Source organism: Chelonoidis abingdonii, chromosome 23, assembly GCF_003597395.2.
Source record: "Chelonoidis abingdonii isolate Lonesome George chromosome 23, CheloAbing_2.0, whole genome shotgun sequence".
Classification (NCBI taxonomy): domain Eukaryota; kingdom Metazoa; phylum Chordata; order Testudines; family Testudinidae; genus Chelonoidis; species Chelonoidis abingdonii.
In genome coordinates, this window is record NC_133791.1 from 11,503,783 (window position 1) to 11,516,339 (window position 12,557).

The window sequence follows — 12,557 nt, forward strand, 5'->3', positions numbered from 1 at the left end:
AAGCTGGACTGTTCAGCCACACACAGCCTTGTAGGAACAGTACTCTGATCTGGAGTGCTCCCAGCCACTCAGTACTGCAGTAACAGTATTCTGCTCTGAAAGGCTCCCAGCCACTTGTAGTACTGCAGTAACGCTGCTCTAGGCTGCCGTGGTTTGGGTTAGTGCTGTAGAATACTGTAGTATTTTTTTCCTGCCCAGATCTTTCCTGAGGCTGGGGGTTGGCTGGCGCGCTGCTTGCCCTGATTGCAGGCTCCCCACACCCTGCTGTCTCCCCAGTGTGGCCCGTCTCATCTCACTGCACTCCTGCTCGCCCCCACCCCGTCGCGCACATGGCTTTGATGTTTTTATTACCTGTTTGACTCGCTGCCTTATTGCTTCTCCCCTTAATGGGGCTGTAACCGTGGAAACGAGGAGTAAACGGCCACCAGAAAATGAGATGATTAAACAGGTCACCCTGGCAAAACAAACTCCGTGTTCACAGAGTCCAGTGGTGTATGCAGCGCCAGCACAGGGAAACACAGGGCTGGTAGACAGACAGCGCTCATTCAAAGGACACAAGACTTAGAGAGCTCCTGCCTTAGAGGGTGAGAGTGCCTGTCCCTGGAGGATGGGGCTGTACACCTCTCAGGTTTGGGGGGCCATGTCCTCACTGGGAAGAGAACAGATGGTGGGGACTGGGCAGGGCCTCTGGCAGAGGAAGCGACTAGTGTGAATGTGACTACAAACAAAGCCCGGGTCTGGGTCAGTTTGGAACAAGGCCTCAAAAGATCAACACCTGCACCTTGCCCTCAGTCTCTGCCATCGTCACCATGTTAATCTCACAGGATTCAGAGACTGCCTGATGGCCTCTTGTTTCTGGTTCCCTTAAGCCTTGCCCCCGCAGTGTCACTCCCACCAGTGAAGCTGACCAGTGGTTGCAGGAGTGGAACATTTTCCACATAGTCCAGACAAAGCCACAGACTAATCTTGGACATCAATGAACTAGGGACATGGCGGGGAAAGAGACCTGCTTGCCTGTCATCGATCCTCTTCCAGCGCCAGCCCTGAAATAGGCTTGTGTGCAGATCCTTTCCTAGACCCTTTCACCAACATTGCCTTCCTCCCCCTTCCACCTCCTCTTCCTCCTGGCTATTACTGGTCTTCTCTCTGTGCAGTCAGCCACAGCTTCTGTGGGCATAAATAAGGCCAAGACCACAAGATTTCAGATCCCAGACCCTGACACTCAGGCTGCAGCCATGCTACAAAGGTGGAAGGGGGCAGAACCTTTGTCTAGGACCTACATCAGGGACGTTCTGTGCCAGCTGCCTGCCAAATACCACCTCCCGCCCATGCATCCTTCTCTCTGTGCAAAGTTACTCTGCCTGAACTGGACTTGTTTCTAGCTCCCTGTCCTAGTCTGTCACCCAGGTCACCTTGACCCCGATGGAGGTGTGGTTTACTAGGAGCAGACAATCTTCTCAGGAGATCTTGGCCCAATAGTTAACAGGACAGAGGCATCTCCCTGGGGGCTTTCTGCAAATCACCAAGCTGTGACACTGAAAGGGATGAGCCCTAGACCCCACTCTACGAATTGGAGGGTACATGGCCAGCACTTCAGGACAGGGGCTGTAGCTTCCTCCATATGGCTGCACAGGGCCTAGCACATTGGGGAGCCACCGCAAAATGGAGAACTAATAAATATTCGCAGAATTTAAAAAACATCAAACCAATGACCATTGCTCTGACCTGAACCCCATTATTATTATTAATGTTTATTACGGGTATGCCTGTGGCCTGTCCGAGATCCGAGACGACTGTGCTGGGTGCTGCACAGGCAGAGTAAGAGACAGCCCCTGCCCCAAGGAGTGCACAGTCTAACTGATACGACAACCACAGGGGTGGGGTCAGGGCCGGCTCTAGCAATTTCGCCACCCCAAGCGTGGCGGCACGCTGCGGGGGGCGCTCTGCTGCTCGCTGGTCCCGCGGCTCCGGTGGACCTCCCGCAGGCGTTTCTGCAGACGGTCCGCTGGTCCTGCGGCTCTGGTGGAGCTGCCACAGGCATTTCTGCAGAGGGTCCGATGGTCCCGTGGCTCCGGTGGAGCTGCCGCAGGCGTGTCTGTGGGAGGTCCACCGGAGCCGCGGGAGCAGCAGACCGTCCGCAGCCACGCCTGCGGCAGCTGCACCAGAGCCACCGGCCGCCCTCCCAGCAACCGGCAGAGTGCCCCCCGCGGGGTGCCGCCCCAAGCACGCGCTTGGCGCGCTGTGGCCTGGAGCCGGCCCTGGGTGGGGTGGGAGTAACACACAAGCAGAGGGAACACCGTAACAGCTGCCATCACCGTGCTAGTGCCATGGTGTTTGGTTAGCTGTGGGGGGGATCAGCTAAACAGCAAAGGAAGGCAAGGAGGAAGAGAGGCTAGGACAGGGGGAAAAGGGAGAGTGTGAGGAACAAGTGGGGCTGAGGTGAAGAGGTCATGAGGGAGGGAGTCAGAGAGGGTTGGAGTCCACCGCCATTAAGCACCACTCCAGGAACAGCCATCAGAACCATGGGAAATACTGATACCATCATCAGCATCTCACGGTCCCTGCTGAAATGGCTCCTGCACTGCTGTGGGAGCCTCACTCTCTGGCTGGCTGCAACCTGCAGGCTCTTTCCCCAAGGCCACAGGGGTCCGAGTGCCCCCAAACGGGTGTCTCCTCTGCACAGTTCTACGCCTAGGGAGTGCTGGGGGGAGAGGTGGCCCCATTTTACCCCCTTCCCCCGTTCAGTTCTGCAGACCTAGACCTAGCCTCAGTCATACTGGCAGCTCTAAGTATGACCCAACCCCTAACCCCAACAAGCCAGGGATATCCTAAAGTCAGTCCCAACAGACCTTCCCAGCACAAGGGGCTCAGCTCTCTCAGCCTAGCAACATTTAGCAGGTTACAGGAAATCCAACCAAGGCTCCTCCGCAGCCACATGCTGGCTTCCAGGCCTAACCAGAACTTTTCCCCAAAGCATCACCCCCACTCCAGGCCAGCATTAGTCCACCCCAGAAGGGCTAGGAGTAGGCAGGAATTTCTATCATCTCCACCATCCCCTCACTGGCCTCAGCTGGAGCGTAGGAAGCTAGATCTGGTTCTGAGCTCCCACCACCAATCGCCAGCGCAAAGGCTGCAAATTTTTCAACACAAAATGCTCTTGAAAATAAAACAAAGCAAACAAAATCAAACAAGTGATGTCACAAACCGTCCTCCAAAGAGGTTGGGATCCTGCCAAAATCTACATCCCGCCCCTACCTGTCCCAGACCTGGAGCTCCCAGGAGCCAAGAGTCTGCAGAGAACAGACTCACAGTAACAGAAAAAACATCATCAGACACTCGCAAGCCCGCAGCAGTGGTGATGAGGAGACAATTGCTCAGGGTGTTTGGGCTGGTGGTTTCTCTTAAACAGGCACATGGTTTACAGAAAGGAAAAGTTTGACTGGCCCACCTCTTTGTATCAATTTGAGTGATATTTCAGTAGTTAGGTGGGAAAATCACAGAACTCATAAAATCCTCTAACTGGGAGGCATTTGCTCATCTGAACTCAGCCACAGTAAGGGGTGGGGAAGTGAAAGACAGAAATGGAGGGGAAGAGTGAAAGGGAAAGCGAGTGAAAGAATCAGAACAAAGGGAAAGGAGAGAGAGAATGACAGGAAGAACAAGGAAGAGTGTGGGAAAGAGACTGACGGAAATAGTGAGTGAAAGAGAGAGAAGGGGAAAGGAGAGAGCAAGCCCATGAAAGGAAAAGGGTGAGAAGAACAGAGGCAAGTGAGAAGGGCGGGAGAGAATAAGAAGGCAGGAAGGAGAGGTACAGAGTGGCAGCCAGCAAGCGAGAGCAAAGCAGTGTTATCCCTGCTCTGGAGGGGCCTAGACCCCTGAGCCCTTGCTGAGTTCCGCAAAGGGATCAGAAAGGATCCAGCCTGACTGTATTTCCATTAAAAAATATTCAACTGAAAGACCAAACCAGCCCCTCTCCACGCCCCCCAACTCCCTTCCACCCTGGTTGCTCCGCAAGAACAGCTGCTCTCGCCTTCAGGACACACAGACACAGTAATTACTCCAGGAGCGGCTTCCTTCCTCCTCTGCCTGCTGTGCAGGGTGTCACTTTGAAACACGCATGGGAAGGGGAGCTTCAAACAACTACAAAACACCCTGAACTCCCACCGAACTATCCAGCAGGAAGAGGAGTAGGGTGACTAGGTGCCCGGTTTTCTACCAGAACTCCCAGTCGAAAAGGGACCCTGGTGGCTCCAGTCAGCACTGTCGACCAGGCCATTAAAAGTCCAGGTGGTGGTGCTGTGGCGCTAAGGCAGGTTAGTCCCTACCTGGTGTGGCACTGCGCTGCACCCAGGAAGCAGCCAGCAGATCCGGCTCCTAGGTAATGGGGCCATGGGGCTCCATGCGCTTCTCCACCCCAAGCACCGGGTCCGCACTCCCACTGCCCAGGAACTGGGGCCAACGGGAGCTGGCAGGAGGGAGTGCCTAAGGACAAGAGCAGCGTGGTGCAGAGCCGCCCGCCGTACCTCTGCCTAAGAGTTGAATCTGCCAGCCGCTTTCAGTGTGTATTGCGGGCCATGATGCCAGGACAAGCAGGAAGCCTAACTTAGCTCCTCCCCACCCCCGCTGAATGGGAGGGGCTGCAGGTAATTCTGCACCCCAACACCGCGTCTCAACCTCCTGCCCCAGCCCTGAGCCCTCCCCAACTCAAAGTCCCCTGCTGCACCCCAAATTCCTCATCCCTGGCCCCACTCAAGAGCCTGAACTCCCAGACGGAGCCCTCACCACCCCTGTACCCCAACCCCCTGCTCCAGCTCTGAGTCCCCTCCAAACCAGGAGCTCCCTCCTGCACCCCAAAACCCTCATCCTCAGCCCCACTCCAGAGCCTACACCCCCAGACAGAGCCCTCATCCCCCTGCACTCCAACCCCCGCCCCAGCCCAGAGCCCCCTCCAATACCCTGAACACTTCTGCCTCACCCCCCCAGCCTGGAGCCCCCCTGCACCCCAGTCCCCTGCCTCAACCCGCAGCCCCCTCCCACATCCTGACCCCTCATCCCCAGCCCCACCCCAGAGCTTGCACCCACTGCCGGAGCCCTCACCTGCTCCCGCATCCCAACCCCCTGCCCCAGACCGAAGCCCCCTCCCGCACCCTGAACCCATTTCTGGCCCCATCCCAGAGCCCTCACCCCCTCCCACACCCCAACCACCTGCCCCAGCCCAGTGAAAGTGAGTGAGGGTGGGGGACAGCGAGGCACCAAAGGAAGGGGAATGTAGTGAGTGGGGGGCAACGTCTCGGGGAGGGGGGCATGGCCTCAGGGAAGGAGCAGAGCTAGGTATTTGGTTTTGTGGGATTAGAAAGTTGGCAACCCTGAGGAGATAGGGGAACCAGGCATGTGCTCAAGGAATTACACAGCAGACCTGGAGCCGGGGGCGGTCCTCGAAAAGCTGGGCATGTGCCCACAGAATTACACAGCAGAACTGGGGTAGCAGGTGTCCAAACCACTATGCATGTGCCCACAAAATGACAGACAGCCCAAGGAAGAGAGGCTGGGAGAGAGTGGTGGCACGGGATCTGGAGAAGCCAGGCCTGCTCTCAGTAGAGAAAGGGGCACTGATAGGACCACAAGAGAGAGGAGCTCTGATGCTTAAGGACTCCTGGTGAGGAAAGTGAGAGCTCCCACAGGTGGGTCAGTCCAACATGTGGATGTGCACAGGCACTAAGCTGGCAAACGCCTTGCAGAAAGGTGGAGCTGCTTTAATGAGAAGATGCATTTATGACTCAGGTCTCAAAGGGATCAGGACTTTTTTTTTTATTATTATTATTTTATTTTTTCATCATAAATTCCGCCCTAGGATGCCAGATCCCGACAGGTTTTTCTGGAAATACCAGATGAAGACTAGTGGCGCTGCCTGGCTTTTGATGGTTTCCCAGGTTGGGAAGCTGCTGTACATTCCACTTCCTAGTTTTCCCTTGGCCCTGCCTATGCCACCAGCAGCTGTTCCCCAGAGAATCCCAGGCCAGGGGGGCTGCTGTCCCAGGAATCACCTCCATTTACTGACAGGTACTGTGACATCATTCACAACCCACTGGAACTTTGTCCCGTTCGTCCCAGGATCTCACAGGCCTTCCAAAGACCCGTCTGCTGAAGTCATGAATGCTAAGGAACAGGAACAGAACACAGGAAGCCCAGAGAGGACCCAAGGAGGCAGGAAGATTGTGGGGATGGGGGGCAGAAGTAAGATCCGCTCTTCCTAGGGAAAGCAGCATTCCTGGCCCTAGCCCTGCACTCTGCCCATGGATAGGCCATAGCCCTAATTCATTTATTCCCATCGCTGAAATGCCATGCCTGGCTCTGGGATGCACAGGTGGCAAGTTGTTATCCCCATATTATCAACAGGGAAACTGAGGCACAGAGAGAAGGGAAGTGATGGGCCCAAGCCAGGAACAGAACCCAGGTCTCCTGAGCCACAAACCTTAACCACTAGGCCTTTCTCCCTCCTCAGTTTACAAGATTGCAGAGGAGTCAACCATATGCAGTTACCAATGCAGTTACACAGCCTTCCCCAGCCAACAGAAGAGATCCAAAATAACCAGGGGAGAGGGTCCTCTGCTATACTCAGACTTCTTTCCTGAGACCCTTCATTCCAGCAGCCCCTTGGCCTCCGCTCTGGTAGTCAGCAAGATTGGTCCCCATCGCGCAGGCACACCCTCCCCGCCCGCATCCTCCTCCTGTCCCATGCAGTTTGACACTCCGCCTTGGTGTGTGCTTGATGCTCTGCAGATGAGACTGGCTGGCAGCAGAGATGGGGTGGAAGGGGGTACAGGGCTCCTTAGCTCTGAATCTCCTCCAGGGCCAGCTGTGCTGAACGATCCCCATTCACCCTAGGCTGGAAGGTTACCTGCTTTCTTTAGAACAGGACTGACTGGAACAAGTAAATTGCAGTGGTGAAGCATTTAACAGGCCAGCCGCCTGGGTGGTTTAAAGATCTCTCCCCCAGCCTGTGCTCACATCTGTGGTGGTGCCCCAGACGCTCAAACGTCATGCACACCCTTATGATCCTGACGAAGACCAGAACTAGGGCTCTGACATAGACCCCTCCTTGGTAGCTTCAGAGGTCTCTGGTCTCAGGGCAGCTCAGGAGCCTACATGACAAAAGCCACCAGCACTACTACCACTTCCCTTGGTAGCAACCTCGGCAGAGGCCAAGGAGCGAATGTGCCCAGAAGGCTGAGCTTCCTTTTATCCATCACGCCAGACTTGAGGCACACTAGCCCAGACAGAAAAGTGCAGAGGAACAGGCCATGCTGGGCCTGTCCTATAGGTAAAGAAATGCCTTCAGGGTCCAGGGCTTTGATGCCAGCCCCACTCACACACACACAGAACTAAAACACTGAGACACCAACCCCTCCAGAAACAGAATCAATGAAGAGAGGGCTCAGCACAGCACATGTGAGTGAACAATAGCATGTAAGAGGGAGCATATCCAGAGCATGTGTGTGTGTGTGTGCGTGCAGCGCGGCTGTGTGCAAAGTGTGTATGCTGTGTCCGGAGCCGATGTGTGTGCATGTGTACAGCATGAGTAGGTGTGTGTGCAAAAGAGTGTGGAGGATTGTGTCCAGAAGCGGTGTGTGTGCAGTGCAGCTGGGTGTGTGTGCATAAAGACTGTGCAGGTGTGTCCAGAGCAGGTGCGTATGTGTGCAGCACGGCTGGGGGTATGTGCACATCTGTGAGTTCCACTTGCCCCCAGATACACCTGTGGAGATCTTTACTTTTCATTTCACAAGAAGCTTTGCTGAAACAACCCCTCCCACAATTCACAGAAGGGCACTGGTGAATCATCATTTCACATCCAAAACTGGGAATGGGGGATCCAAATTCCACACTGGGCCAATGAGTGCTCGGTGCTGTGGGCACTTGGACCAGCAGGCGAATTGCACCTAGTGCTTCCCATGCCTGTCCCCTTCTCATCCTTCCTACCCCTCCTGCTCGCTCACCAGGTTGTATGTGCTGCTCAGCTTTCCTTCTGAGCCTGAAACTGCCCCAGGACTGGAAGCTCCAAACACTTTCCCACCTCAGGAACATTTTATGTTTGTTTTTCACCTGAGCCAGGACCCCAGCCCCCAAATCACCAGGGAACCTCCAACGCAGCCAGAAGATGAGGATGGGAAACCCCAACGCCCCTAGGAAAGGACTTCATGAACTTTAAGCAGCGACATGTTGTAACCAGATGAATTGCGCATTTACATTTCAATGGGGCTGTCAGAGAAGCATCTGGAAGAGGAAGAACCCCACCAGATCCCACTGCTGCTGTGCTGTCAGCACTCTCCCCATGGGCCGAGGGACAGGGATACTTCCAGTACCTGTGTGTCCAGATGGAAAAGGAGTCTCCTGAGAAATAGGAGGAAGGGCAGTGCTGGTCCAGTGGGATGCGGGAGAGACAGGTGAAGCTGTGAGAGTCTTATTTATGGACTCAGCACCAATGAGCCCAAAGGAGGGAGGAAGAGAGGGTTTGGAGTTTGTGGGAGGGAACAATATGTTCATACCCACCCAGCACCCACTGTACCAAACAATCCAACTCTGTACCCATCTGGCCCAGCCCTGCAGCCAGCCGGCATCCCTGCCTTGCCCTGCACCCATCCAGCATGCTGGCCCAGCCCTGCACCTGTCTGGCCAAGCCCTGTACCCATGCAGCATGCTGCCCAGCCCTGTACCCATCCAGTGTGGAGCAAGTGTATGTTCCTGTTTGTCTGCATAATTCCTTAGTCAAGCCCTGTACGCATCTAGCCCCCAGTTTTCCTACTCAGCTTGGTCCTGTGCTTGTCCAGGCCCCACTTCCTCATATGGCCCATCAAGTACTGTCTCATTCTCCCCTTCCAACAGGCCTAGCCCTTTGCCCATCCAGGGTCCACTCCCTCACCTGATCAGGCCTCGCGCTATACAGTGCCACCCCATCCTCCCCCCACAGAGTGCCCTCTCGTGCATCTGGCCTGGCCGCAGTCACCCAAGACAGATGTTTCTGGCAGCTCAATGGCTCCCAGTTCGTGTTTCTAACTTGTATGGTAAGAATTAGAAGCTAATAAGTTGCTTCTCTTGTCTCTGGTGCCTCTCCCCACCCCAATGCGCCATTCTGCTCTGGGAGAAGAAACAGGGAGCAACGGGGTCCTGGTCCGAAGGGGGCTTTCAATCCTCAAAACGGATTTTACCTGTCTCTGAAAGCCTTCTGCCCCCCACTCCCACATCCCTTTCTCTCAAGGGAAATCAGTCTAAAAGGGGCTAATGGAACAATGTCCCTCTCTCATTCTCTCTCTCTTTTTTTTTATTAGCATTTGTGGAATTTATTCCCAAACTCTCCTAATCTTTCGTACACAACCATTTGATTTGCATAACCCAGCCCCCTCTCGTAAAAACTGGCTGCTAGTTTAATTAAAAAATGTAAATTTGCTGTCATCTCGGGGCCTGGTGAATTAGGACGACATTGGCATTTTTTATTGCTGAAGACGTCCAAATTGATCCAGTCCGCGTTAAACCGAGGGGGATAGTACCATGTGGGACTCTGGGGGGTGGGTTCTGCCCCTTCCCTCCCCAAATAAAATCTCCTGTGCCCTCTCTTTGGCTAGCAAAGTGCCGCTCAGGACATGGATTGTCCCAAACCATCTTCTGGTTGGCCAACCAACAGGCTGGGCCTTTTCCATGATGGCACTCCTGTGAACTGACTCCCGGTTGGAAACCCACCACCCTAAAAAAATATAGACAACAGAACATCCCTGTGGACGAAAAGAGGCAATGGGGTGGAGGTGGGAGAGAAGAGGGGAAAGACACTGCCCCTCTCTCCAAAGTCCCAAGCCATGCTCTCTGCACCAGCTTGATACTTCCCAGGCACTTTCTGTCAGCTTTTGAGTATGAAACCTCAACAGGCAGCCATTCCACAGCCCAGATTTACTTTCTGATGGTAGAAAGTGAGTCAAAAGTAGGCCCAAGACACAAGTGCAGCCCAGCTATTATGGAAAAATCTGCGAGAGTTTATCAGGGAGGCTGCTGAGAACTGACTAGAGCATGAGAGCCCTACTGCAGAATTCTACCCATCCGGTCAAAACCAAAACAAACTGTAGAAAAGTTCCCCATGTGTATGGCCTTCCCCATATGGGTAGAAAGCAGACAGGGGAGAAGGGCAAACAGCTCAGGGAACCATAACAAGAGAGACTAAAGGTTAAAAAATTACATAATAAATGCTTGCTCCCTCCCAGGTTGAGTATCTGTATTGATCACACCCACTTCCACACTGTTTTCTCTATTTGTGAAGTAGGCACTATTTTTTTTATTTTTATTTTTTATTTTTTCTTTACAGTGGAAGGATACAGTACATTGCATTTACATACGCACCCTACTTTTTTTTTTGTTCTAAATATTGTTTAAAATCCAGCAGCTGTCCTCTAGAAGCAACAAGGGTGGTGTCTCCACCCCAGGGGATATTTCCAGGTTCATTTGAAAACAGCATTTTAACACAATGAAAATACAAAATTATCCCCCAGTGGAAAATTGGGTGCATCAACTATCTAAGTATTAATTCCTCACTCCAAGTATCTAGGCTCCCTGTCCCCAGTCTGAGTGCAGTTGATCAGATGATGAAAGAGTCCCAGGGAAAGTGATGGGAGCCCAATTGCTTGGGATATTTAAAAGCAGATTCCTAAACAATCCCAAGTAGGGAATAATCCTACCCTGGCCCCAGGTGGATCAGTTGGCCTGGGAGATCTTTCCTACCTTTAACTTCTATGGAAGTTTCTGATCCTAGAGGTCCCATACATGCAGCAACTCAGTGTACAAAGCCCTTAGCAGGACCAGGCCTCCATACTTTATACACTGGGTCCCCATTGACTTCCCCCTCTCTGTCATGAGCTGGCATTTAGGTACTGCCCTGGGGATGCAAGGCCTAAGGGACTGGAGATAATTCAAGCCACAATGACTGAGGGAGGTAAGCCAGATCTCAAGAAGATAATGGTTAGAGGTGCTGATCATGGGGAAGGTCTTTGCCCCATGATCACAGTGGATGGGTTCACCCACATGTAGATTGTAATGCTGACCTAAACAGATCTCCCAGATCCTGATTTCCATAGTTTATCAGCACCCTGGGCTCGCATACCAGAGTGTGGAAGGTCTGTGTTACCTGCAAGTACCGCGGAGAAACCCATGCCTGCGTTACACTTGCGTGACTGAGCACTGGTTACTGGTGAAGCTGGGTGACTCTCCATGTGAGGGAGCGTTTGACACTGATTGGCTGACAGGGTATAGCTCCAGCCAGCAGGGGGCATTACCTCTCCAGAAAGGGGAGTTTAAATGGAGAGAGGTCCTGAAACTAGGCCAACCCTGGTTGAAAACACCTAGCACAGCTACAATTCAATCCCCAATCTAGGAGCTGCCACAGTTCCTGGATATGGGGATTGGGGCGGGGAGTGGAAATCATTGTTAATTTCTCTTTAAAATTATCCACTCTCCTTAAATTCATCACATCCTTACCACTGCCCCTGCCCACTCAGCCTCCCAGCTCCTTGGTCTACTAAAGAAAGGTAACACCATATTCCCAGGCCTGGGCCAACCGAGATCTCAAACCAAGGTGTGCGAATCCTTCCTGCTCTTTTTGATTCCTGCTATCATTAAAAAAAAAACTTTATTCTTTTAAAGCAAAATAGCAGAGTTTAAAGTTCAGGCCAGTCAATCATCAACCAGTTTATTACTGTCTTATCCCTTGTAAAAATGTACTACAATAATGATCCAAATAGTGACAGAATCACCAGTGCAAGCTGGTTTGGCCCACTGCCATCATTTAGTTTTTAACAAAGGGAGAGTGGAGTTAAATCATTGAGAAGGATGGTGTTTCACTTTCCCAGTAGGACTGGGTCAAAAAAGACAAAGTGTTGGAACCTCATATAGTGGGAAATGGGGCCTGAGTGATTCCTGACAAAATCCAAACTTGCCTGCACTGAACCCCTAGACAAGGCTGTGAAATCCAAGCCTAAAGCCTACCCCAGGCCTGACAACACAACGTACCCAGCCTGCCACCAACTCCCATGCTGAAATCACATCCCAGCCTGATACTGGGCCGTGAAATCACAACCCTAAACCTCACCCAACCCAGGTAGCATCTCTCAATCTCAACCCACGCCCCAGACTGATAATAGGCCAAGAAAGCCCCTCACACCCTGCCGGACCGACACCAGAACTAAAAACCAGAGACTGGGCAACAAAATCTACTATCAAAACCACATCCAGTCCTGATACTGGGCCCTGTAATCTGAAACCAAAACCAGGAAGAAGGGGGCCTGCCATCCCTCCTCCCAGAGCCTACACACCTTGCATGGAAAGGACAAAAACAAACCCATCCCAGATGTGCCCAGGTGAAAAAAAATACTCATTAAATGTAATAAGCATCCTCTTCATCTGACACTACCTTGTCCCAAATAAATTAAATTCCTTTTCATTTAGACAGCACAGAAACCTGACAAGCAACCTTTACCAACAAGATGCCAGAGCTTAGAAGGAGGTAACAAAACTAAAGAAAAAAC

At 52.7% G+C, this 12,557-nt stretch overlaps 1 protein-coding gene across 6 annotated transcripts in view; it reads right to left on the bottom strand.

Annotated features, from left to right (window-relative positions):
- Window positions 1-12,557, bottom strand: part of CASZ1 (castor zinc finger 1) — a 268,084-nt gene that overhangs the window by 117,668 nt on the left and 137,859 nt on the right. The window lies entirely within an intron of this gene.